This window comes from Oryctolagus cuniculus, chromosome 12 (assembly GCF_051225735.1).
Source record: "Oryctolagus cuniculus isolate XC-2025 breed Fujian yellow rabbit chromosome 12, ASM5122573v1, whole genome shotgun sequence".
Classification (NCBI taxonomy): domain Eukaryota; kingdom Metazoa; phylum Chordata; class Mammalia; order Lagomorpha; family Leporidae; genus Oryctolagus; species Oryctolagus cuniculus.
This window is the reverse complement of record NC_142878.1, coordinates 21,022,978-21,049,438: the sequence shown is the minus strand read 5'-3', so window position 1 is coordinate 21,049,438 and position 26,461 is coordinate 21,022,978. Positions and strand designations below refer to the sequence as shown.

Sequence of the window (26,461 nt, the reverse complement as noted above, 5' to 3'; positions counted from 1 at the left end):
TCTGAAGACCCAGGCTCATAAATTAACATTTCACTCAGTGACAATTAGATCCAATGACTGCACCTAATGTAGCAGTTGGCAGATTGGCCACACTCCTTCATTCTGCCCTGTATCCAACCCCTTTTCAGTGTGACTTTGCAGCTTCTCCTATTGAGTCTGGTTCTCCCTTCTAGAATCTGCCTGGACCTGTGTGTGTGTGTGTGTGTGTGTGTGTGTGTGTTTTCCCTGCTAGAATGTGGCAGAGGTGATGTTGTGGCAGTTCAGAGCCTAGATTTTTAAGAGGGCTCCTGCTTTCTCCCTTGGAATCTTTCCCTACTGTCACATGGACAAGTGAACAAGTCCAATTAGCCTGCTGGATGATGAGAGACTATGTGGAGCAGAGATGAGCCAGCCCAGCTGAGCCCAGCCCACATTGCCGACCCGTGGAACAGTGAGATGCTGACATGGAGTTAGGAATGCCAAGTAGCATGAAGGGAAAAAGGAAGAAGACAGGGTTAGGCTAGGGGCACCGTCAGCACATCATGTTCCTGACAAGTCTCTGTCAGCCCAGCAAGAAGACTGTCCTTTAGAGGACATACGGAGAAAAAGCAGTATCTTCTCTCCCATCACTAGGTTCATGGCTGAAACACATATAACAAAAGACAGATAAATAAGAGACATGGATACATTTTTTAAAAAATGGGACACAGAAAACTTTGTAAATGAGGACCCAAAGAAGCGGGGAAATATATTTTTATGCTTGATTTGATGAAGAAGTGGAGAGTTGTAGAGAAGTATGAGTGGGCAAAGGTGGTACAATCAATAGTAATAGACTGGCAAAGTCTGCTTGTTCAGATTCTTTCCTGTGTTCTATGTCTTCAGAGATGATGTTTGTTTCCTCTAGGTGTAGGGTCCTAAGACCTGCTTTGGAAGAAGGTCAAAGAATTCTTTTGTGACCTGCTTCAGGGGAGAAGGGTGGGAGAAGGTCAGAGACCTTGCTGCTGCTTCTGTGTTTGCGCATGTCAAGGTGCTCTCTTCTGTGTTAGTGTGTCTTAACCTCCACCCAGGAGCCCTGCATGGGGTGGAAGCGGCTAGGCCTTTGTACCACTGCAATTCTCAGTTCTTGGCTAGGGACTCCCTTGAGATGAGAATGACCTAGTGCAAAAATTGCCAGCTAACTATACTTCTTGTTGCCCAGCAGTGAGTCCTCTATCCAGGAGGGATTTGAGTGGTGCATCTTCAAGTATGCCACATTTTGTTTGAAGCCATCTAGTGTTAAAGTTACTTGTTACGCAGCCAAAGCTGATTCACACAATTGTAAGGGAAGCTGAGAAGTAAAAGTACGCTGGGCAATGTTTTCACAAAAAGAGAGTGCAGGTATAATGATATCAAGCCTGTCAATGAGAACATAGTCCAAGACCTGGAAATGAAAATGATGCCACAAAGAGGAGTATAGCTGGCAGCTGTTTAGAGGCACAGAAGCAGTGTCCTTGGTGCATTGCTGTGACCAGTGTTGGTGGGCAGGGTGCAACTTGGTTGTGCCAAGTGGCAACTCCAGTGGTAACTTCCTTGCACCAATCTGAATATAGGCTGGATATCCCTCATCCAAAATGCTTGGGACTGGAAGTGTTTTGTGTTCCATTTTTTTTTTTTTTTGCATTTTGGAATACTTGCATATACCAAATGAGATGTCTTGGGAATGACACCCAAGAACTAAAAATGAAATTCACTATGTTTTAGACACCCTATACACCTAGATGGAGGGTAATGGTATACAGTATTTTCAATGCACCTGCATTTTGCCTGAGGGTGGGGTTTCCCACTTGTGGAATCATGTTGGCATTCGAAAGCTTTTGGATTTGGGAGCATTTTGGATTTCAGATTAGGGATGCATAACCTGAACAGTTCCAGGTCTGCTTTATGGTTTCCCAAAGATTCTATCAGGTGCCCAATTTCTTCTCCACAGATTTCCTATCCTGCTTAATTGAGAGTGGTTCTCTACTGCTTTTACTGAGACCCTGGCTGAAATGCGACACATGGCCTTTACATTTCAGCCTACATGGGCAGGGGCAGGAAACGTTCCTTCTCACCCTGGGTGGATTCTTACATCTGGAGGTGCTGTGCAAAGAGGGATGGGAGTGCCTGATGCAAAGCATTTCCCTCCTCTAGCTCAGATTACTTGACTTTGGTTTCCTGCCATTCACTTGCTACTGCGTGACCTTGGGCAACTCTCTAAAGTCTCTAAGAAGTCATTTATAATGCGTGCACCTGTGTTGTTGTGAGGCTTAATTGTGACAGAACATGTAAAAGTGATCTTTAAGTTGTTATGTACGTAACAAGGGTAAGTTATTTTTAAGTATTAAAAAAAAAGCCTACCAAGCTCTTGCTCCAAGCTTGATCCACTAATTCCCCCTTTGGGGCAGTTCAGACAGTAATTAAAGTCAGCTTACAAGCTTGTACACATTCTTCATATAATTTGAGCTTGTAGTAACTTGTTTGCATAATTAATTGGTGGTATTTACTATGCCAAATATATCTTTATAATTTTTTCTTGCTGTATAAGTCATAGGAATCACCTACTTTAATAATTTGGTATTTTTAAAAATTTGAAAAATAAATGTTATTTGGGATCTAAAATAAAAGAAAATAACTTTAATGTAAGTGAAAATCCTAACTCTTGCAGTCACTTATGTAATCCAAGATTGATTTTAGTGTTTTTCCAATCTTAGTTTGGAGTTGGGTAAGGAGTAGGGAAAGCTTCCAGGAAACAGTCGGAATAAAAGTATTATTTTTGAGATTGTTTGTAAAATGTTGTTTGGCCTATCTATAAATTAGAATATACAAAAAAGAAAAAATTTCCAAATCCAGTTACTAGTACCTGAGTGCTCAGGTATCTGCTGTCGCGTTGTTTGTTCTGTGTGCATTTACCCACTGCTGGGTATCACACCACACCTGTCACCGTGGTGTGAGGTACTATATGATGCGTGCAAATGCTGTGGGTCAGGAATTCAGACAGGATTGGGCAAAGGCTTGTGTCTGCACCGTGGTGCTGGGGGCCTGAGCTGGGTCGCACTAGCTGCGCACTGAAGGTATCCGGTAGCTTCTTCACTCAAAGGTCTTCGGACCGAGCTGGGGTAACTCAAAGGTGGGGCTCAGCTTGGATTCCTGCCTGGTGTCTGGGTCTACAGTTTGCTTTATTCTTGTTGTGCGTGGCAGCGGCTGACTCCTTTTTTGTTGCTAAGTGATATTCCACGGTGTTCATTCACCAGGTAAGGCACTGGGTTGTTTGGGGTGATTATGAAGAAATCTGCTATTATTGGTCACTGGTTTTCATGTGGACATAAGTTTCTATTTCTCCTGAGTAAACAAGATTTGTGTTTCTCCAAGTGGGATTGCTGGGTAGTGTGTTACGTGTACTTGTATGTTTCACTGTTGAGCTGTTGCAAACTGCTTTCTCAAGTGACCTTAATACCTCGTCTGCCCCGCAGCAGGAGATGCGTGCTCACTAGCGTTTGGTATTGCCAGTTGTTCTTTTAGACACTCTGTGTATTGTTTTTGCCTGCTATGAAGAGTGCTACAATGGATATCCTTACACACATGTCCTTTGTAATTAGGTGTGACTGTGCCTGCAAGATACATTCTTAGAACCAGAATCGATAGGTCCAAGGGTGTGAAAGGTTCATTAGATTTTGTTACAACGCCTTCTGCACAAGTGCTGACAAGTTGCCCGATTACCAACTAGGTATGGCAGAACCAGTTTCCCCAAACCCTCAGCAACACAGTATGTTGTTACTCAGTATCTGTACATGCTCATCAATGAATTTTTAATTCAGATAATTACTATGTATCTACCTCGTGGCATTGTTGGGGAGGACTTAACGTAAAGCTTTTAGAGCAGTGTCTCTGTGTGCCAGTCACTGTGTGATGGCCACTGCCACTAGTTCCGTCACATTGTCGTTCGCCTCTCTAAGATCCTCATCAGTATATGCAGGAGTGCTTTTCTCTGAACAGCTCAAGTGTTCTACCCATGGAATCCTCATAAACCTCAGGTGCTGGCCAGGAAATGAGGTGCTGTGCCGTTACTTTGTTTTTATAAACTTCATTTTTAGAGTAGTTTTAGATTCATGAAAAAGTTGAATGGCGAGTCCTCATAAGCCCCAGGCTCTGCATACACACAGGTTCCTGTCCCCATCAGAAGGGTACACTTGTTACACCTGATACACCTGCTGCACTGATACAACATTTCCACCCAAAGCCCATGATTTACCTGAGGGTCTACCCTTGGTGCTGTACATTCTATGGGCACATGTATAATGACAGGCACCCGCCAACTGCCACATCTGCAGACAGTTTCACTGCCCTAAGAATCCTCTGTGTTCTGCAGTTCAGCCTTTCCTCACCCCGACCCCTGGCAACCACTAACAATTTTAGTGTCTCCATGTTTTGCCTCTCCCAGAGTGCCAGACAGTTGGAATCATGAGTAAATAGCCTTTCCAGATTGGCTTCTACCACTAAGGAGTATGCATTTAAGTTTCTTCCATGTCTTTTCATGGCTTGAAAGCACACTTCTTTTTAGCACTCAATAATATTCCACTGTCTGGATGTACCAGTTGATTTATCCACTCACCTCCTGAAGGGCATTTCAGTTGTATCCAAGTTTTGGCAATTATGAATACAACTTGTGCAGGTTTTTGTGTGGCCATATGTTTTCACTTTATTTGTGTAAAAACCAATGAGTGTGATTGCTGGATCATATGGTAGAATATGTTTAACTAACTTCCATTCTCCTACCAGCAATGGATATGAATTCCTGTTGTTACGCAACCTTGTCAGCATTTGGCGTTGTCAACTTTGAATTTTGTCCATTCTAATAGGTGTCCATTCTAATTGGCTGGAGCTGTGCTGATCCAAAGCCAGGAGCCAGGAGCTTCCTCCGGGTCTCCCGTGGCATACAGGGATCCAAGGACTTGAGCCATCTTCTGCTGCCTTCCCAGGCCATAGCAGAGAGCTGGATTGGAAGTGGAGCAGCTGGGACTCAAACCGGCGCCCATATGGGATGCCAGCACTGCAGGCAACAGCTTTACCTGTTTATGCCACAGTGCCCTCCCTCTCCTTCTTTTAATATGCAATTCTCTAGTGACATATTACAGCCTCTTTCATATGTTTATTTGCCAATTGCATATCTTTGGTGAGGTGTTTGTTCAGGTCTTTTGAACATTTTCTTATCAGATTGCTCATTTCCTTATTATTGAATTTTTTAAAAGATTTATTTGAAAGTCAAAGTTACAGAGAGAGAGAGAAAGAGAGAGAGAGAGAGAGAGTGAGAGAGAGAGAGAGATCTTCCATCTGCTGGTTTTATTCCCTGATGGCTGCAACGGCCAGCACTGAGCCAGTCCAAAGCCAGGAGCCAGGAGCTTCATCCATGTCTCCCACTGGGTGGAGGGGCCCAGATACTGTGGCAATCCTTTGCTGTTTTTCCTAGGCTACCAGCAGGGAGCTGGATCGGAAGTGGAGCAGATGGGACTCAAACCTGAGCCCATATGGGATGCTGGCATCGCAGGTGGTAGCTTTACTCACTATGCAACAGCCCTTATTACCAGCCCTTATTACTGGATTATAAGAGCTCTTTGCCTATTTTGTATAGCAGTTCTTTATCAAATGTTGTCTTTGCAACGACATTCTCTAAGTCCTTGCCTTCTCATTTTCTTGACCTTTTTTAATTTTCATGATGGCTTCCTTTTTTCTTTCACATAGAAGTATACCTTCTGTGGCCAGAGCTATGGTGTAGTGGGTAAAGCCTTGGCTTGCAGAACCGGCATCCCATACTGGTGCTGGTTCGAGTCCTGGCTGCTCCACTTCCAATCCAGCTCCCTGCTAATGTATCTGGGAAAGCAGTGTAAGATGGCCCAAGTCCTTGGGGCACTGCACCTTCATGGCAGATCTGGAAGAAACTCCTGGCTACTGGCTTCAGATGGGCATGGCTCTGGCCATTGTGGTCATTTGGGGAGTGAGTCAGGGGATGGAAGACCTCTCTCTCTCTCTGCTTCTGCCTCTCTGTAACTCTGCCTTTCAAATAAATAAATAAATCTTTAAAAAAAAAAGTATGTCTTCCCCTTCAGTGTTTTTCACATCAGGCTCCATTCTAAAAGGACTACTTGCTGGACGCACACACCTGGCACCCTCAGGTTCCAGTGTAGACTAGTTCCAATAATTCGTGTAGACATTCTTTGCTTTGAGCTTTGAAAGACCTGAGGAAGATGTTTTCAGAAAGGATTGACTCCACACTATGGGATGAGCTATGTACAGATGTAGCTTAGGTATAATGCTATACTGGGCACAGAGTTGTCATTATTTATAGGCATAGTTAAATGTGACTCTGTTTTTTCTTTCCTGCAGAGTACTGATTTCCAGATAGAATAATTGGATTTTGACAATTTATTTTCAGCCTCCTCCAATAGAATACAAGTGCTAAGTCTGCAGGGGCTTTGTTTTATTCACGACTGAGCCCCAACCAGCCCCTGGCATATAATCCGTGGTGTGTTCGTATATGATGAATAAGCTGAGTGGATTTACAAATAAATTACTTTGTAGTCCCAATCCTCAGGTACTGGTGAGACCCCAAGGCAGCTGTGGCTAAGGGAAGTGTGTCTGTTTTGGTTCTGGGCCATTCTTTTCTCTGCTTATCTCCAGACCTGCTTATGTATCCCGGACCAAGTAATTGCCACATTACTCTCTACTGTCAAGAGCAGAAGCCCTAATTGCAAGGAATCCTTGGTTCCCCTGTCTGAAATTGCTCAGAGTACAGATTTAAAGTACAGAGGATTCAAGAACTGTATTTTTATGGCTCTTGTTATAATAAATGTGACTCTACTTCTGCAAAATCCTGGCTACTGTATTAGGTAGCCATAAGTAGATGATAATCAGTGCATCCTGATAGATTGACAAATTCTCATTCATATTACTTAGGATTAACAATTGGGAAATGTGTGTCTGAAATTTTTATTAAAGCAAAGATATACAAATGGCCAATAAACACATGAAAGATGCTCAACATCACTAATAATTAGAGAAATGCAAATCTAAGCCACAATGAGAGAACACTTTGCACTCATTAGGATGGCTGTTATTAAAAAAAAAGAAGAAGAAAGAAAATAACAAGAGTTGGTGAGAATGTGGAGAAACTACTAGTGGGCATGTAAAGTGATATAACTTCTGTGGGGAACAGCATAGTGGGTTCTCAAAACATGTGATCTCAAAATTCCCCCTTGGGGTATATACCCAAGAGCAGGAACTCATGTTTGCATATAAATGTTCACAGCACCATTATACACAGTAGCCAACAGGAGTAATCTACCCAAATGCCCACTGAGGGCTGAATGGATAAACAGAATGTGATATATGCAAACAGTGGAATGTTATTCATAAAAAGGAGTTCAATTCTGTTACACCATGGGGGAACTCTGAAGACATTATGCTAGATAAAATAAGCTAATGACAGAAGGATGAGTTTTGTATGATACAAGTTATGTGAAGCACCTAGCATAGTCAAATGTCTGTTGATAAAAAACAAAAAGTACAACAGTGGCTACCAGGAGCTGAGGGCAAGTGGAATGAGGCTGCATTGTTGACTGTGCACCGAGCTCCAGGCTCGGGGGATGGGAATGTTTTAGAGAAGGGCAGTGGTGACAGCTGCACACAGAATGGATGTACCTAAGGCCATTCAGCTGTATACTAACAAATGATCGAAATGTTAAATTTTATTAGAGGATATTTTACCAGGAGAAAAAGGACCCAAAAAATAGTATATATATTTGGGTCTGACTAGTCTATCTTCATATTAACAATGTAAGTTTGGGACTGGCGCTGTGGTGTAGTGGGTGAAGCCTCTGCCTGCAATGCTGGCATCCCATAAGGGCACCAATTTGCGTCGCAGCTGCTCCACATCCAACCCAGCTCTCTGCTAATGGCCTGGGAAAAGCAGCAGAAGGCGGCCCAAGTGCTTGCACCCCTGCGCCCACTTGGGAGACCTGGAGGAAAACTCCTGACTCCTGGTTTCAACCTGGCTTGCCCCAGCTGTTGTAGCCATCTAGAGAGTGAACCAGTGAATGCAGGATCTCTCTCTGTCTCTTCCCCTTTCTGCAACTCTGATTTTCAAATAGATAAATAAATCTTTTTTAAAAATGTAAGTGAAAAAGAAATAACGACAGTGGTAATCACTGTTTAGTTCTTTCCTAAGGGCTTTGGCTATATCCATTTAATCTTCCTAACCCTATAATGAGCAGCTTCCATTATCATCTTCAATCTACAGCTAAAGAGACACAGGCAGAGACATGTCAAGGAACCTGGCAAAGGATCATGCCGTGAGTGTATGGTGCAGCCAAATCAGAGCCAGGCCAGCAAGATCCTGCAATATACTGATAAGGGGGCCAGGCCAGCATGCAAGGAAGGCCTCAGTAAGAAAGTACAAGAGGCCTTCAAAAAAATCCATACAAACCACACACTTCTGTTAACTCATTTTCCCACAGACGGTGTGCGGTGCCCTCGAGCTCCCTCCCTGCCCACAGAGCACTTGAAGCTCAGCGAACGTGACCCGCCGCCACCCGCGCTGGCCTCCGAGAGGGCCCGAGGCTGCTGCTGAGCAGTGAGGAACAGAGCTCTCCACACAGTCCCTGCGATCGGACTCGCAAACACGGACGTGCACAGGGTCTGGGGGTCCTCTGGGACGTGTGGATGTTTAGATCCCGCCAGGAGCATTTCATTTTATATCGGACGGAACCCAGTTCAGAGAGATGGAAGATTCGAAAGCTGCAGCGGAGTCATTCCTGCCTTCCACGCCACATCATTTTGCTCCGGGGTGTGGAAGTCAGCACCAACCCACCTGCCATGCCCGCACCCCAGCAAGGAAGGCACGCAGGCGGCTGGGGTGTGCCCTGAGGAGTTAGGGCCTGGATATGCCCTGCTGTGAGTTCCACTTTTCTCATCCTGACCATGCAAGAGTTGGGGAACTCAGTTCAACCATCATATGGGAAACAGCCTTACCTTCTATAAGCCAAGATCTGTGGAACGTCTCCATTTTTTTGTTCTGATAGAAAGAGCCAGTGTTAATTGAGAGAGGATTACATGCCACATGTGGTACTACACTGCTATCCCTCTTACCTCGTCCCAACGTTACAACAATCCTCCCATGAAGGTACTATTCTCAGTTTCATTTTATAGGTGGGTAGAGAGGGGAGGATGGTTTAAAAACTGCCCCAACACACACATCTGCAAAGAAATAGAGCCAGGCTTCATTCTAGGTCTTTTTGAATCTGTTGCTGGTCCCTTAACTGCCGAGGTAAGAGTTCTGTTATAAGAGAGGAATGCATTTACAATTACTCTTTATAAAAAAAAAATTTTTTTTAAATTTATTTGACAGGTAGAGTTATAGACAGTGAGAGAGAGAGACAGAGAGAAAGGTCTTCCTTCCGTTGGTTCACTCCCCAAATGGCTGCCACAGCCGGTGCTGCGCCGATCCGAAGCCAGGAGCCAGGTGCTTCTCCTGGTCTCCCATGCGGGTGCAGGGCCCGAGCACTTGGGCCATCCTCCACTGCACTCCCAGGCCACAGCAGAGAGCTGGCCTGGAAGAGGAGCAACCAGGACTAGAACCTGGTGCCCGGCACCACAGGTGGAGGATTAACCAAGTGAGCCACGGAGCCGGCCCCATATAGTTACTCTTTGACCAAGGAAAGAGAGTAAGGTTGAACAACATGAAAGGACCATTTTTGTCAAAATAGTAAAACATGTCAGTTCTACAGAGGACAATCTAGTAATTCATAACTGAGCAATGGATGAATTTCCTCTTCCACACACGGAACAGGGCAGGGAGACTAATGCACGATGCCGGAGCTGCTGTCGGGTTTTGGCATCGTCCTGACCACAGAGGTGTTCTTGCCAGCTGGGTGGGGACCCTGGGGTTACATCCTCCATCCGGGCTTGGTTGCAGAGGAAGTCCTCAGGGGACAGAGGGGAGGATTCTGGAGCAGACCTCACTCCTGGTTGGCCACACATGCTCGCTGCATTGCCCTTTGGGTAGGCCATGGACCCTGCCTGTGATGAGGGGCATCAAGGTTGTAGCCTCTTTCCTCTCCAAATAGTCGATCCTGGCCTTACTGCAAGTATGAAAAGTCATCTCAGGATTCCCTTAATTCATTGTCCTGTAGTCACAGTTACAATGTGTATATGTGTTCAGCTTATGTTGACTATGAAAAACTCTTTTCATTACTTTCTTTTTGTTTATTTGAGAGGCAGAGAGGGTGTGAGTGACGGAGACAGACATTTTCCATCCACTGGTTCACTCCACAATGCCTATAACAACCACAGTTGGGCCAGGCTGAAGCCAGGAGCCAGGAGCTCAATCTGGTTCTCCACACGGAGGGCAGGGACCCAAGTACTCAAGTCATCACTTGCTGCCTTCCAGGGTGCACACGAAAGGAAGCTGGAGTTGGTGGTGGAGCCGAGACTCCAACCCAACACTCTGATGCAGGACCTGGACTTCCCAAGCCACGTCTTCACTGCTCTCTGCCCAATGTCTGGCCCTCTCTTGCTTTCAAAGCACTGCATTTCTATTTATATAAAAACAGCTTAAAATGGGTCTTTATAATAACACATGAAAATATTGAAGTTTTTAAGAAGAAAAGAAATACTGACATCTGTGTGACTCTTGAGAACGTTGTGCTAACTGACATAAACCTGTAAAATACTGTATGACTTCATTTATATGAGGTATCTAGAGTAGGCAGACTCATAGAAAGTAGAGTGGTGGCTGCCAAGGGAAGCAGTAGGGGGATGAGGGGAAATGGAGACCTGTTGTTCAAGAAGTACAGAGTTTCAGTTTTGCAAGATGAAAAATTTCTTCTTTAAAAATACTGTGGGAGCACGGCTATGGCCCAGCAGATTAACACCCTGGCCTGAAGCGCTGGCATCCCATGTGGGTGCCGGTTCGAGACCCGGTTGCTCCATTTCCAGTCCAGCTCTCTGCTATGGCCTGGGAAAGCAGTAGAAGATGGCCCAAGTCCTTGGGGCCCTGTACCCATGTGGAAGACCAGGAGGAGGCTCCTGGCTCCTGGCTTCGGATCGGCACAGCTCTGGCCTTTGTAGCCAATTGGGGAGTGAACCATCGGATGGAAGACCTCTTTCTCTCTCTCTCTCTCTCTCTCTCTCTCTCTCTCTCTCGATGCCTCTCCTCTCTCTGTGTAGCTCTGACTTTCAAATAAATAAATAAATCTTTAAAAAATATTGTGTATTTGTTTTTATTTCTTTGAAAGACAGAGAGTCTGGCACTTTGGTGCAGGGGGTTATGCTACCGCCTGTAATGCCAGCATTCCATATGGGGGTACCAATTTGAATCCTAGCTGCTCAGATTTTTTTTTAAGATTTATTTTATTTATCTTAAAGACAGAGTTACAGAGAGGCAGAGGCAGAGGCAGAGGCAGAGGCAGAGAGAGAGAGAGATCTTCCATGCGCTGGAAGATGGCCGCAATGGCTGGAGCTGCGCCAATCCAAAACCAGGAGCCAGGAGCTTCTTCCAGGTCTCACACGCAGGTGCAGGGGCCCAAAGACTTGGGCCATCTTCTGTTGCTTTCCCAGACCATAGCAGAGAGCTGGATCGAAAGAGGAGCAGCCGGAACTAGAACGGGTGCCCATATGGGATGCCAGCGCTTCAGGCCAGGGCGTTAACCTGCTGCGCCACAGCGCCAGCCCCATAGCTGCTCAGCTTCTGATCCAGCTCCCTGCCAAAGCACCTGCAAAAGCAGTGGAAGATGGCCCAAGTACGTGTGCCCCACCACACACTTTGGGAGACCCAAATGAAGTTCCTGGCTCCTGAGTTCAGCTTGGCCCAGTTCTGGCTGTTGCAGACATTTGGAAAATCTCTTTCATTCTCTGTCTTCCCTTCTCTGTATATCACTCTCCCCAAATGGCCTCAATGGCTATGACTGAGCCAGGTGGAAACCAGGAGCCATGTGGGTGCAGAGGCCCAAGCACTTGGGCTATATCCCCATGCTTTCCCAGGTGCACTAGCAGGGAACTGGATTGGAAGGGAGCAGGTGGGACTCAAACCAGCACCCATATGGGATGCTGGTGTTGTAGACAGCTGCTTTACCCATTATGCCATGGGGCCAGCCCCCAGTAAACAAATCTTTTTTTTTAAGTTCTTGTATGGGCTCATTGCCTAGATCTAGGAACCAGATGAAGAGTAAATTCGTTGAGATTTATATGTATATGGGGATTTGCAAAAGACAGCTAAATCTGAAGAAATGGCTAAAGCATGATGCTTTTAGATTTTTTAGAAAAAGAACAGCACATTTCTGAAGGAGTGACAGAACAAATGGATCTCTGGACTCGAGTGGTGAATTCTAGGGATGCAACTAGGAAATAGAAGGGAGGGGTTGTAGAAGTGAGGGGGGAGGCAGTGCTGTGGCACAGAAGGTTAAGCATCCACCTGCATGGCTGGCATCCCATATGGTCACTGGTTTGTGTCCCGGCTGCTACTCTTTCGATCCAACTCTCTGTGTATAGCCTGGGAAAGCAGTGGAAAACGACCCAAGTGCTTGGGCTCCTGCACCCATGTGGGAGACCCAGAAGAAGTTCCTGGTTGCTGGCTCTGGATCAGCCCAGTTCTGGCTGTTGTGGGCATTTGGGGAGTGAACCAATGGATGGAAGTCCTCTTTCTCTGTCTCCCTCTCTCTGCCTCTAACTCTGCCTCTCATATAAATAAATAATAAGAAGTGCGTGGGAGATCAGGTGACTTCTCAGGGTTTGTTGAGGTTCATGGCAGTCCCAGTCACCAGTCTGGACATCAGGCTAGCCTCTGGCCTAACTGAGGGGAGGATACGCCTCCTCTAAGAAGCCTTCTATTTTGCTAACGGTAGGAAAGGACAGGCCCAATAGACCTTTCTACATTACAGGTCCTCAAGTGATTTTCGGCTTCAGATAATCAATACACCATGTCAGCATGTTTTTGATGGCAGGCATCCTTTATGAGCACAACAACACTGTAGGGAAGACTTTATCCTGACCCACCCCCACTGTGCAAACACCCTCCTGGGCTATTTTCAGGAAAATCAGAAACATATTCATATCTTTTTAAAAGTTTTATTCATTTATCTTTTAATTTTATTTGATGGGTGGAGAGACAGACACACAGATCTTTCACCCACTGGTTCATTCCCAAATGCCGACAACAGATGGGACTGGGCCAGGCCAAAGCCAGGAGGCGCGAACTCCATCTGGGTCTCCCATGTAGGGAACCATCACCTGCTGTTGCTTCCCAGGGTGCGTATTAGCAGGAGGCTCCAACTGGGAGCAGAGCAAGAACTGGAACCCAGACTCTTCGATATGGGGTGTCCGTCCCAGATGGAATTTTTTTTTAAAGATTTACACAGAGAGAGGAGAGGCAGAGAGAGAGATAGAGAGAGAGAGAGAGAGAAAGAGAGAGAGAGATCTTCCATCCACTGGTTCACTCCCCAATTGGCCACAACAGCCGGAGCTTCGCCAATCCGAAGCCAGGAGCCAGGAGCTTCTTCCAGGTCTCCCACGCGAGTGCAGGGGTCCAGGGACCTGAGAGAGACAGAGAGAAAGGTCTTCCTTTGCCGTTGGTTCACCCACCAAATGGCTGCCATGGCCAGCGCTGCGCTGATCCCAAGCCAGGAGCCAGGTGCTTCTCCTGGTCTCCCATGTGGGTGCAGGGCCCAAGCACTTGGGCCATCCTCCACTGCACTCCCTGGCCACAGCAGAGAGCTGGCCTGGAAGAGGAGCAAACAGGATTCCGGAATCCGGTGCCCCGACCGGGACTAGAACCCAGTGTGCCAGCACCACAGGTGGAGGATTAGCCCAGTGAGCCGCGGTGCCGGGCCGTCTTCTACTGCCTTCCCAGGCCATAGCAGAGAGCTGGATTGGAAGTGGAGCAGCCAGGTCTCGAACCGGTGCCGACGCTTCAGGCCAGGGCGTTAACCCGCTCTGCCACAGCACCAGCCCCCCAAGTGGAATCTTAATGGTTATTCTACAACACTTGCCCCTTCATATCTTATATTATCTTTAATATTGCTAGCTGAAAGTCCCCCAAAGATTGTTGTAACCCCCTCTGCCCCCACCACTGTTCAGGTGACAGGAGGTTATTGGTCATTGTGCCTTTGTTTTTAAAATGAGGAATGATGGCAGTGTGGCTGTTAGAGTTCTTTCTGCTCAACTTCTGATCTAACTCCTTGCTAATGCCCTTAGGAAGGCAGTGGGAGGATGGTCCAAGAGCTTGGGTCCCCTGCCACCCACACAAGAGTCCCAGACGGAGTTACAGGCTCCTGGTTTCAGCCTGGCCCATCTCTAGCCATTCCAGCCAGTTGGGGAGTGAATCAGTGGATAGATCTTTCTCTCCATCCTCCCCCTCCTTCTTTTTCTATCACTCTGCCTTTCAAATAAGTAAAATAAATCTGTTTTAAAAATGAGGAATGAGGGGCCATCATTGTGGCACAGTGGGTAAAGCCACAGTCTGCAATGCCAGCATCCTAATGGGTGCTGCTTCATATCCTGGCTGCTTCCCTTCTAATCCAGCTCCCTGCTAGTGGCTTGGGAAACAGCAAAAGATGGTCCAAGTGCTCGGGCTCCTGCCACCCACATGGGAGACTCAAACAAAGATCCTGGCTCCTGGCTCCTGGCTTCAGCCTGGCTCAGCCTGGCTCAGCCCAGCCCAGCACTGGCTATTGCAGCCATCTGGGGAATGAATCAGTGGGTGGAAGATTTTCTCTCTCTCTCTCTCTCTCTCTCTCTCTCTCTCTCTCTCCTGACTCTGTAACTCTGCCTTTCAAAAAATGAGGAATGAATAAGAATGTTTTATATAGTCTCTGGGATCACATTTAAGCCTCCTTGCTAATACTACATGGATAAGTGCTCCTTCGTGGACAAAAGTTCAGATGCAAAGAGTGCGATTAATGGGGCTGGTGCTGTGGCGTAGCAGGTAAAGTTGCTGCCTGCAGTGCCAGCATCCCATATGGGTGCTGGTTTGGCTCTCTGCTATGGCCTGGGAAAGCAGTGAGCAATGCCCAAGTCCTTGGGCCCTTGCACCTATATGGGAGACCTGGAAGAAGCTCCTGACTCCTGGCTTCAGATAGGCATAGCTCTGGCCATTGTGGCTATCTGGGAAGTGAACCAGCAGATGGAGGACCTCTCTCTCTCTCTCTCTCTCTCTCTCTCTCTCTCTCTCTGCCTCTGCCTCTCTGTAACTCAGCCTTTCAAATAAATAAATTAATTAATTTTTAAAAAGAGTGAGATTGGCCGGCGCCGTGGCTCACTAGGCTAATCCTCCGCCTTGCGGCGCCGGCACACCAGGTTCTAGTCCCAGTCGGGGCGCCGGATTCTGTCCCGGTTGCCCCTCTTCCAGGCCAGCTCTCTGCTGTGGCCAGGGAGTGCAGTGGAGGATGGCCCAAGTGCTTGGGCCCTGCACCCCATGGGAGACCTGGATAAGTACCTGGCTTCTGCCATCGGATCAGCGTGGTGCGCCGGCCGTAGCGCGCCGGCCGCAGCGCGCCAGCCGCGGCGGCCATTGGAGGGTGAACCAATGGCAAAGGAAGACCTTTCTCTGTTTCTCTCTCTCACTGTCCACTCTGCCTGTCAAAAAAAAAAAAAAAAAAGAGTGAGATTAAGAGAAGTCACAGGAGTTTTACAAGAATAAGATAATTATATGTTAGAAGTGAGGCAGTCATAAGTCTAATGCAAGAGATAAAAGAAGATATTATGTGTAATTAAGCAACTTCAAGATCAAAGAACCTAAACAAGTGACGTGGACATGGGCATATTAATTTCTAATCCAGGTTCTTTTTTCACATGGAGATAAAAATTCTAATTGCAGACCAGTAATGTGAGCAAATAGGAACAGGACATCCGATTTGAGTGTGGGCTGCTGCCCTACAAGGAGAAATACCTGTCATGACTGAATCAGAGGTTGCCCGTGGAAGAGAGAAAATGAGAGTGGTACCCCTAAGTGTGGGCCGTGATGAAAACAGACCTCTTCCCTGCTTTCTGCCTCTTTTCATGAGGTAAGGGATGGTACTTCAATCAGATATACACTTGGGACAGGGTCTTAGCATGCATCCTGGCCCAGGATGAGATAGGTGCAACCTGGGAAGGTGGGTGTATGAAGCCAACAGTTAAAGAGAAAAACATTAGTTTGCAGGGGTACAAGAGTTCTAGTTCATCTAAACTTCAACTAACTGCCCAGGTACACCATATCACAAGGTCTTAGAAGCTTTCAAGGTACTCTCTGTAGGTAGGGACTTTATACGACGAACTCCGCTCTAAAATTTGTTCTGTACTGAAGGCAAGGACTGGGGGTTTCTTTGGACAAAACTCTCAGTGAACATCATGAGGCAAAAGTCTTACAAAGTCATCCTTGGTGCCTCTGAGAGATTTCTATTTTTCCTGTTTCTGTTGCTCTCTAAATCATATGAATATTTCAGATGGCTATGGCCTTCTCATTTTATGACTTCATTTTATTACTAGTCAATAATCATGAGTTATTAAAACTGTCTTTTCAATTGATCTGCCTTAAATAATGCCTCATGAGTGATTATTCACTGTTAAGTTGGGCCATAGATCTTGGGTGTTGCAATCAGCTGCCAGTGATGGAAGTCTGCATTTGGGCTCACATCGGTTTGGTCAGCCTTGCTGAGAAACTCTATCTGTGTAGGCTGCTGTGATTGCTCTGGTCATGAAATAATGATGGGTGTGCTTTAGAACATAGCGTTTACAGTTTCATTCATTTTATTTTATTTTTTTAAGATTTATTTATTTTATTTGAAAGTCAGAGTTACACAGAGAGGAGAGGCAGAGAGAGAGTTATTCTATCCACTGGTTCACTCCCCAGATGGCCGCAGTGGCCGGAATGTGCCGATCCGAAGCCAGGAGCCAGGAGCTTCCTCCAGGTCTCCTACACAGGTGCAGGAGCCCAAGGACTTGGGCCATCTTCTACTGCTTTCCCAGGCCACAGCAGAGAGCTGGATCAGAAGTGGAACAGCTGGGACTAGAACCAGCACCTATATGGGGTACCGGCCCTTCAGGCCAGGGCGTTAACACACTGCGCCACAGCGTTGGCCCCATCGTTTATTTTAAATAAACATTTAGCCTTGTCCAGGCTATTGGACCTGAGGTGTCTGAGCAAGTCTTAGCTATGCTTTTACCCAATTACTAGAGATAAAATAACTCAGTGTTCACTAGGTCTGAGTTTGATTTTGCAAGAATATTAGATTTTAGCCATTCTTACACAAAGACTTGGCAACTTTACAAAAAGATACAGATACAAGTTATTTCCATGTGTATATTTCTTTTGTTAAGCTTTTTAAAAAAACATGGATTTGCCTTTATTTCAGAACAATGAAGTAGCTAATGGTACAAATAACCACACACTACCTAATTCTCCTGAAGGAATATCTATTGGTCCAAATAATTTTTTATTACTCAGCTTAGATCAGACACAGAACTACGGCTTTCTGGTAAGACACAGGGTATTGAGTTAAGTTTCAATTTCAGATAAACTTTGAATAATTTTTAGTATCATATCCTAATTATTAAATGATACAAACTTACAGTAAAACAATGTGTTATTTATCTGGAATTCAATTTTAGCTAGGTGTCCTATATTTTTATTTGTTAAATCTAGAATCCCTACACCAAACACATTGGATTCTGAAAAATAAAATAATTAATTGTAATATGTAATATAACATTTTTAAATGGGAAAATTAAATAAGAAATGAGAGCTTCTGATAGGAGCTGCTAGCAGAAATCCCATTTCCTATTATATAAATAAAGTAAGACATTGAAAATATGGATAAGGAGCCGGCGCCGTGGCTCAATAGGCTAATCCTCCACCTTGCGGCGCCGGTACACCGGGTTCTAGTCCCGGTTGGGGTGCCGGATTCTGTCCCGGTTGCCCCTCTTCCAGGCCAGCTCTCTGCTATGGCCAGGGAGTGCAGTGGAGGATGGCCCAGGTGCTTGGGCCCTGCACCCCATGGGAGACCAGGAAAAGCACCTGGCTCCTGGCTCCTGCCATCGGATCAGCGCGGTGCGCCGGCTGCAGCGGCGGCCATTGGAGGGTGAACCAACGGCAAAGGAAGACCTTTCCCTCTCTGTCTCTCTCTCTCACTGTCCACTCTGCCTGTCAAAAAAAAAAAATATATATATGGATAAGGAACAGGAAGTTATTAATATGATCAGGGAGATTTGAAAAAATAGTAACTTTCTAGAGATAGAAAATAAATGAAATTTAAAATTCAACTTTAGGAGTGGGCATTTAGCCTGCTGGTTAAGAAACCTGCATCACATATCAGGTACCTGGGTTTGATTCCTGCCTCTAGTTCCTGACTACAGCTTCTTGCTAATGCAGACCCTGGGGGACAGTGGTGATGCTCAGGTAATTTGGTTCTTGCCTCTCCGTATGAGACCTGGATTTCATTCTGGCTCCCAGCTTCCAACCCAGTCCAGTCCTGGCCGTTGTGAGCATTTGGGGAGAGAACCAACAGCGAGAGCTCTATCTTATCTATTTACCTACCTATCTAATATCTCTCTGCCTCTCAAATTATGAATAAACCTCAATTTCATGCAATGGAAGAGAAAATAGAAGGTGAAGTTGGAATAAATTACCCAAAATGCAGCCAAGAAAGGTAGAAATATGACAGTTACAAAAGAGCAGAAAAATGAGGTTTAACATGCCCAAAAGGAAGTCCAAAGAGAAAGAAAAGAGAAAATGGGGTTCAGATAATATTTGAAAAGATAATGACTGAGAAATTTCCAAGCGATGAGAAACACCAATCTTAAAATGCAGTCATGTCTGGTAACTCCCAAGCAACATCCACAGAAAGAAACGCACATCAAGACACCCCCCAGAGAAACTGGGGAACAGCAAGACCAGATCTTCAAAGCAACCAGAATGAAAGAAGAGATCACTTATAATGAAAGAGGGATTACTTATAAGGAATGGAAGAGCTAAATTCTCAACAGAAAAAATGCCTGTCAATCTAGAATTGTACGTCTCATGAAATTATTTTTCAAGAACGAGAGGAGGAAAAGACAATTTCACATGAACTATGCAGTGCCCACTACCAAGAGTCCTAGACGGACGGAAGCTCTAAAGGCTGTCACTGGCACAGATGGAACTTGGCTCTAGAGAAAAGATCTGTGAAGCAGGAAGGAATCATAAGCAAAGAGAGAGAAATCCGAGAGTTCTTTAATAAACAAGAGTCACTGTGCACTAACTTCCCAGGCAGGACCTCTGTCCCCGAAGGGTTGTACCATGAGACTTAACAGTAAAACTTGTTCTCAAGAATCACTTCCTTTTAGTGTATTAAATGGAGGGTATGTCTCATAAGTTATAGCTATACCTAAGAGCTCGCAAACGGTGTATCATCCTTGGGTTCTTCTTTAAAGACAATTAAGTTTCTAAAAGGAAAGAAGGGGGAGGAAGGAAAGGAAAAGAGGAAGAGGGGAGAAAAAGGCAAAACCACCTTCGGGAAGCAGTAGCATAGAACGGCCCTTGTCTAGACTGCTGAGGATCAGTTCTCTTGATTTTTCTATTCCATTCTTTCCTTTTTTTCTTTTTCTTTTTCTTACTTGGACTAACCAGGAAAAGGAGGAGAGGGGGGAGAGTGGGTGGGAGGGCAGGTATGGTGGGAAAAATTACTATGCTCCTAATGTTATATTAATGAGAAACATACAAATTAAAGAGTACTTTAAAAAGTTCATAAAGGCCAGCGCCGCGGCTCACTAGGCTAATCCTCTGCCTTGCGGCACCGGCACACCGGGTTCTAGTCCCGGTCCGGGCGCCGGATTCTGTCCCGGTTGCCCCTCTTCCAGGCCAGCTCTCTGCTGTGGCCCAGGAGTGCAGTGGAGGATGGCCCAAGTCCTTGGGCCCTACACCCCATGGGAGACCAGGATAAGTACCTGGCTCCTGCCATTGGATCAGCACGGTGCGCCGGCCGCAGCACGTCGGTCGCGGCAGCCATTGGAGGGTGAACCAACGGCAAAGGAAGACCTTTCTCTCTGTCTCTCTCTCTCACTGTCCACTCTGCCTGTCAAAAAAAAAAAAAAAAAAGTTCATGGAAAAATCAAATTAAAAGATAAGTTGATTTCAGTACAATATTTTTTGACATCCAAGTGCAGTTTTTCATAATATACATTTCCTATGAATTTTTGAAGACTCTTTTGGTATGTGCAGGTCAATTTGAAAAATATTCACTATTTAAAATAACAACATATTGCTTGTAGAATAATAAAAGAACTAAAACATAAGATATTTAAGGTCTTTGTACTGTGATGGGATGTCTAAGAAATTAAAAAGATGTAATTATTTTGGTGCAAAAGTGTTTAAATCCATATATAATATATTCAAAAAATCCATGGAAACTGAATATTATAAAAAAGCTGCACGGATTTCATTTTTGCACCAAAATAAGCTTATTTTTAATTCCATTTTTCCATGTACTTTTTGAAGTTTTTTAGCAGAGGTAGATTAAATAGCTCTATCAATCAATTGATAGATGATAGATACTCTAACAGAGAAAGAATTCAGAAAATTGTGGCAAGGACAGTGGGAACTCAGTCATTTCAAGTAAGATAAGAAGAAAAAAAAAAAAAAACAGAAAAACGTGTGACAGCTAAAGTGTCAGCGGTGGAGCCTGCACGCACTATGATTCAGCCGCCTGGGGACAGCAGGGAGAGACGGCTCATCCTGATCACCAGGAGTCCCCTGTCTGGACCCCACGCTTGCCACAGGGGCTGGCATGGGGGGAGTGCAGAGATCCAGGACACAATGCCCGAACAGTGAGCAGTGTTCAGGCAAGTGTCAATGTCGTTAGTCCAGGAGACCCAGCACAGTGGGGTGTCAGGGCAGCAGGTGCAGAAGTCAGAGTGGCACTGATGAGTGGAGCCGGGGCAGCGGCAGCTCCAGGACGGCAGTTAGCAGTGGTCGCTTCCAGGCCTCCCTCCACGGGGTGCAGAGAGGGCTGCCGGGCTGCAGAAAGACAACAGCAGGCCAGGGCAGGGCCACTGGGCGGAGAATGAGGGGGGAATCCAGGCCAGCTGGTAGCAAAGAATATTTGAGGAGCCCTGCAAGATCCAGTCTTGGGGTTTGGACCCTGGTTTCCAAGTGCTCATGAAGCTGGAGACACAGCCAGGAAGTCTTCCAATCCTCACCCCTCTTTTCCAATCACTCTCCCTGTTAGGTCAGACACGTTTTTATTTGTATTTTCTACTGATGAATCTACACTCTTAGAACTTCAATGTCAGAAATTGTCCCTGAGGTTTTTTAAAATATTGACTTATTTGTGAGATGGAGAGAGAGCGAGCGAGCAAGAGAGTGCGCACTCCTGTCCATTGGCTCATTCCCAAATGCTCACAACAGCCAGGGCTGAGCCAGGAACTCATTCCTGACCCCTCATGTAGGTGACAGGAACCCAGATGTTTGATCCATCACCACTGCCTTCCAGGGTCTGCATAACAGGAAGTTGGAGCCATAGTTGGGTATTGAACTCAGATTCTCACATGTGGGATGCAGGTGTTTTAACCACTAGGTTAAATGCCTACCTCATGCCTGTTTTGTTTTGTTTTTTTTTTTTTTTTTTTTTTTTTTTTTTTTGACAGGCAGAGTGGATAGAGAGTGGACAGTGAGAGAGAGAGACAGAGAAAGGTCTTCCTTTTCCGTTGGTTCACTGCGCTGATCCAAAGCCAGGAGCCAGGTGCTTCTCCTGGTCTCCCATCCAGGTGCAGGGCCCAAGCACTTGGGCCATCCTCCACTGCACTCCCGGGCCACAGCAGAGAGCTGGCCTGGAAGAGGGGCAACCGGGACAGAATCCGGCGCCCCAACTGGGATTAGAACCCCGTGTGCCGGCGCCGCAGTCAGAGGATTAGCCTATTGAGCTGCGGCGCTGGCCGTCCCATATCTGTTTTTACACTGAAATTCCAGATACTAATTCATGCCTCAATAAGATTGTAAGTCTGCAACAAAACCAAATGAACCATAATGCTTTTGTTGTTATTGTTTTTAAAGCAAACCCTTTCATCAGTAACAGCCAAATGGCAACATCAATTCTTCTGATACTATTTACCAATAGGCTTGCATAAATCATTGCCAACCTTAAAAAAAATAAAACTATTGTTAGGAAAGCTTTAATGGTAAAAGGGAAACAAACAATGTCCCCCAGAGTTACATTTGTTATGGAAATATAATACCATCTGTAACAAAGTATGAAATTTAAAAAAAAACAAACTAGTAACTCCGGGAGCTCTGAGAAATCGTTCCTTGATTCATTCAACATTTGTTATGTGCCTTTCCTATGCCAGTCCCTGTGCTGGTGATAAACCTATGAATTAGACATAGACTCTGAAGGACTTAATGCCAGCAGAGGGAGAGGAATATGTAAAACAAACAGCTAACAACAACAACAAAATAATGTGAAAAAGTCTTTACTAAGTGAATGAACAAGAATTGACTTTTATTATCAAGCACTCGATGAAATGCTCCAGATCAGGGATCAAGAACAATCATCAAAGTCAATTTCAGCAGTCAAATGTAACCCTCCTGACAGGCATGTGCAGTTGGTGCATTGCTATAGTCTGTCTTCCTTCTATAGACGAAGACACTGAGCTCCAGGAAATGTAAAGATTTGCCTAAGTTAGTCAACAGTGGGGCTAGGATTCAAACCAGAGACCTCTGGCAGTGAGGAGGTGACCCATGATAAACAACAGGATGCTTCCTATCAGGGGATTTGGAGGAGATGGGGTGATAGTAGGGCAGTCCTGGAAAGAGAAGAGAATATGCAAGGGGATGGGACACAGGATCCTTGGGGAAGCCGGGAGCAGTCCTAAGGGATGCAGCACCGGGGAGGTGTGGTAGGGAGGAGGCAGGAGCCAGAGCAAGGAATGCTGAGTTTGTTCCATCAAAAGCATGCAAGTGACAGGATCTGAATTACATTTCAGAACAATTACCCTGGCAGCAGTGTGGGTGAGAGCAAGACAGGCAGGAAAACTATTTGTCTCCCTGGCTCAGGAGACCCAGACAGTAAGGCCACTCTTGAGAATATATCCTAAATGACATCTCTGACATCTGCTCAGAGCGAGCCGTGCCACTGTTTGCATTCACAGAAAGCCCTCAACAGCCTTCAACAGAGAATACATAGGTCAATGGTAGAATGGTCCCATGGTAGAATACCATAAAGTGATAACATGCGTGAGAGCATCATGTGTCAACAGGAAGAAGAAATTAAGTGAAGAAAGCAGGTTTCAGAGGACGGGTACACTATGCTATCCTTTTAGTAGTTTTTTTTTTTTTTTTTTTTTTACAGGCAGAGTGGACAGTGAGAGAGAGAGAGACAGAGAGAAAGGTCTTCCTTTTGCCGTTGGTTCACTCTCCAATGGCCACCGCAATTGGCACTGCGGCTGGCGCATCTCGCTGATCCGAAGCTAGGAGCCAGGTGCTTCTCCTGGTCTCCCATGCGGGTGCAGGGCCCAAGCACTTGGGCCATCCTCCACTGCACTCCCAGGCCACAGCAGAGAGCTGGCGTGGAAGAGGGGCAACTGGGACAGAATCCGGTGCCCTGACCGGGACTAGAACCCGGTGTGCCGGCGCCGCAAGGTGGAGGATTAGCCTAGTGAGCCGCGGCGCCGGCCCCTTTTAGTAGTTTTAACACCTACAAAGCAATGCTTTAAAATTTTTTATGGTTGTATAAATATCTAGAGAAAGAACACAGCACACATGAGATTCACAACAGCAAGTTAACTAGAGAGCCTGGGGCACAAGGGACTTGGAGATAGCAGCCAGGCTAGTCAAGGTGGGTTTAAGTATACATCATAGCTGGTGCCACGGTTCACTAGGCTAATCTTCCACCTGCGGTGCCAGCACACCGGGTTCTAGTCCCTGTCGGGGCGCCGGATTCTGTCCCGGTTGCCCCTCTTCCAGGCCAGCTCTCTGCTGTGGCCCGGGAGTGCAGTGGAGGATGGCCCAAGTGCTTGGGCCAGGAGGAAGCACCTGGCTCCTGGCTGCAGACCAGCGCAGCATGCCTGCCATAGTGGCCATTTGGTGGGTGAAACTATGGAGGGAAGACCTTTCTCTCTGTCTCTCTCTCACTGTCAATAAATAAATAAACAAATAAATAAACACCATAATATATGCCATATATTTCATACATCTACATTTCTTTTTTTAAAATTTTGTTTATTTGAAAGCGTTACAGAGAGAGAAACAGATAGATAGATGATAAATAGATAGATAGATAGATAATCTTCCATCTGCTGGTTCACTCCCCAGATAGCCACAATGGCTAGTGCTGGGCCAGGCTGAATCCAGGAGTTTCTTCTGGGTTTCCCACATGGGTGGCAGGGGTCCAAACACTTGAGCCATCCTCCACTGCTTTTCCCAGGCCATTAGCAGGAAACTGGATTGGAAGTGGTACAGCCAGGACTCGAAAAGGTACCCATATGGGATGCCAGTGTTGCAGGCAGGAGTTTCACCTGCTGTGCCACAGTGCAGGCCCCGTCTACATTTCTTTAAATAAAATGGCAAGTATGACAACATTAAGACTGGTAAAACAAGTGGTCAGAACACACTTGCTTATTATTCCATACACTCAACTGTGTATTTAAAAAATGACATTTTTGGAAAGTTAAGCTATTATGCAAAAGCATACACTTCGTTCAACAAAGAGAAAGGAAGAAAGAGAAAGTGTTTTCTCTGCAATGCAACCAGGAACAGAGAGCTGGAAGACCACTGGCAGATCTTGGCAAGAGGTGCCAGGGCTGCTGCTGTGGCAGTGGGAATGTGGAGGCCACGACAGACAGGAGGGATGTGATGGTTGGGTCACAGGAAGCGGGGGAGTGAGGAGAATCTGAATGATTCCCAGCATTCTGGCTGGTGTTCCTGCGTGGGTGGCACATCCAAGAAAGGGAATGTTAGAAGTAACAGGTTTGGCTGGGGTGTGGTGCATGGGGATCAGTTTCAGACTTGTTCTGTTGAATTTCTTCCAGGAAGAAACGTCCAGTATGCAAGTTGATAATCAGGCCAGGGGTTAAAGGACTGGGAAAGCAATAGAAATGTGGTTATCGCTAGCATTTGGGGGAAACCATGAGAGTAAATGAGATTATGTCTTAAATAGGTACACACTATGCATAACAATTAAAACACATTTTAATGGGAGATGAATTCAGGTATGAGGGTTATCACACGTAAGTAAAATACTATTCCTGACTTGTGCTCATTGTATTTGAAACTTTTACAAGGTTGAGTAACCCGCGTATGACAAATCCCACGACCATGTTCCAGAGTGCGTGCTGTCCTAACCCCCCATCTCCACAAGGAGATAACCATCCACCAGCAAAAAAGACACTGCCAATCAGCAACGGGAAACCAACGTGATGCTGGCAGCACAGCCGAGGCTCAGAATCACCTGGGGAGTTCACAGAAGCCATGCAGGGTGCAGGCTGATTGAACCAGGATCCTGGGATGGGGCCTGAGAATCACAACTTTGAAAAGCTCCATGGTCAGGCTGGTCATCAGTCAGGTCTTTGAGCCCCAGTGACAGCCTGTGGACAGCAGCTGTCGTCTGATACAGCGGCGCCTGTCTGCCTTTGTGACTACCGATCCTTCATTGCAACCTGTGTCTCAATTTCCTCATCCGTAAACGAAGATGAAAATAGGACCCACGCTTGTAGCTGTTGTGAGGATTAAATGAGTTCATTTATGCCAACTACTTATCATTGGTGTTTGGCTTAATGGTGTAAACAATCAAATATAGTAGTGACTATAAGTATTATTTTTATTAACATACGTCACTAGGATTTCGGAACACTATTTTTGCTAATTAAAATATTCTAATGATTTTTTCAAAAGAAGAATAAAATTCTTACACGTGAGTCTTTTGTGCCAGGACTGCCATCCAGCCTTCCAGCCTCCGGAGGCGTGACCTGCCTTTATTTCCTTGCCACAGGATGTTTACGCGGAGCAACTGGAAGCGCAAGGCTGAGAGCGAGCTCCCGCCAGCCTGTGGGAGTTCCGGCATTCAAGAGAAGGCGGATTCCTACTCAGCTGGCTCTCCTGATGGACCAGGTGTCTCACAAGCCTGCTGATGGTTAGGATTCCTGGCAGTTTCAGAGGCAATGTTCCCATGGTTAAGAAACTCGCTCCTCGGTGAATTTAGTTTGTTGGACTTCAGGCCTGTGCATGCCCCAAAGATCTAATTCCATCAACTTCCTGTGTTAGACAGATCACATTACACCCACATTTTTGAAGGGAAAATCCCCTACATTATTATAGTGGACACAGATTATTCATCTAAACAGGTTCATAAGGATTCAAAAGAACGCATGTACATTAGATACATTCTGTACCAATATTATGATCACTCTCTACTAACTATGCACCTTGGGTAAATTTTATGAATACTGTGCTGGCTCATTTGACAGTTAGAATTCC

General features: G+C 45.7%; 1 long non-coding RNA gene across 2 annotated transcripts; it reads right to left on the bottom strand.

Annotated features, from left to right (window-relative positions):
• Positions 1-13,098: 13,098 nt before the first annotated feature.
• On the bottom strand, positions 13,099-26,244 carry LOC149122966 (uncharacterized). Of its 2 annotated transcripts, XR_016217791.1 has the most exons (3): positions 25,897-26,244; positions 15,476-15,615; positions 13,099-13,575 (listed from the first exon to the last, which is right to left on the bottom strand). It is a non-coding gene; the product is annotated as an uncharacterized LOC149122966 (long non-coding RNA). The 2 variants fall into 2 exon arrangements; XR_016217792.1 differs by lacking the exons at positions 13,099-13,575; positions 15,476-15,615 and adding an exon at positions 24,188-24,538.
• Positions 26,245-26,461: the final 217 nt, after the last annotated feature.